This window comes from Furipterus horrens, unplaced genomic scaffold, assembly GCF_987537825.1.
Source record: "Furipterus horrens unplaced genomic scaffold, mFurHor1.1.pri manual_scaffold_3, whole genome shotgun sequence".
NCBI lineage: Eukaryota > Metazoa > Chordata > Mammalia > Chiroptera > Furipteridae > Furipterus > Furipterus horrens.
In genome coordinates, this window is record NW_028327173.1 from 115,643,057 (window position 1) to 115,644,360 (window position 1,304).

Here is a 1,304-nt window from a genome sequence, read left to right on the forward strand (position 1 = left end):
CATACACCAGAGCTTCAGTTGACCACTGTTTCACCTTCTCATTATAGTAAACTAGCATTGCAGTTTCCTCCTCTATGTGGGCAATCAGTGAGAATTATGGGACCAAATAATGCCTTCACCCTTTTGGTCAGAAGTGGCCTGCTCCCATATCTTGGGAAGTAAACTTCTCTTAATAAGTCTCTCTTGCTTCACTTAAATCTGTTTGTGTAGTTCATTCAATTCTCTGTTCATGACCACCAAGAGCCTGTACCCTGTCTCCATCTGCAACACGGGCACACAGTATTCTGATAAAATATTTCCTATATGATTAATCAAGTTTTTATCTGATTGTTTACAAGCGATTTTTTAGAAAAGTTAAGCAGCTTTCTGTCTCCAGAGCCACCATGGCTCCCATGAAGAAGCTTTGGTGAAGGGGAGCAAAAAAAAGAAGTTTTAAAGTTCACCCTTGACTGCACCCACCCTGTAGAAGATGGAATCATGGATGCTGCCAATTTAGAGCATTTCCCTCAGGAGAGAATCAAAGTGAATGGAAAAGCTGGGAACCTTGGTGGAGGGGTTGTAACCATTGAAAGAAGCAAGAGTAAGGTCACTGTAATTTCTGAAGTGCCTTTTTCAGAAAGTATTTGAAATATCTCATCAAAAAATATTTGAAGAATAATCTATGTGACTGGTTGCCCATAGTTGCTAACAGCAAAGAGAGTTACAAATTGCATTACTTCCAGATTAACCAGGATGAAGAAGAGGAGGAAAATGAGGATGAAAACTCATTTATCTGACACGTTTTTACAAGTTTTTGAATAAAACCTAGGAACCTAAAAATAAAGAAAAAGAAAAGTTAAACATAAAAGGCATCCTAAGAATAAAACTTTATGTGTCAGTCTATCATTGAAAAAAACTTTATGGAACTAAGAGATGGAAAAGTTCTATCTGGTTGCCCCTTTGCCAAGACATGAGTTTCTTACAATATATTTTTTCATTAAAATTATACAAAGGGTCTCAATCCTTAGATTTTAGTGAATAAACTGACTTCTAGCTGGGATTGAAATTAGATTTTTTTCACCCCCAAGGAATAGTACTACAAATGTGATCAAGTAAATTACTGAGGGATTTCACCCTACTCTATAAGTCTCCTGGTCTGTTCCAGAGTGATAATTTCTAAATACAGAGAATAGAGAAAGGGCGAATGTTGTGAATCATTAGGAGTAAGCTTGATACCCAAGAGAGAAATTAATTCAACAGACAGAGTTGCAAAACGATCTCAGCTTCCAACAGAGCCGTGAACAGATATAGATTTTGTGTGGAAG

General features: G+C 37.1%; 1 pseudogene; it reads left to right on the plus strand.

The window, feature by feature from the left end:
• Positions 1 to 383: 383 nt before the first annotated feature.
• On the plus strand, positions 384 to 776 carry LOC150015785 (large ribosomal subunit protein eL22 pseudogene; annotated as a pseudogene).
• The last annotated feature ends 528 nt before the right edge of the window (positions 777 to 1,304 follow it).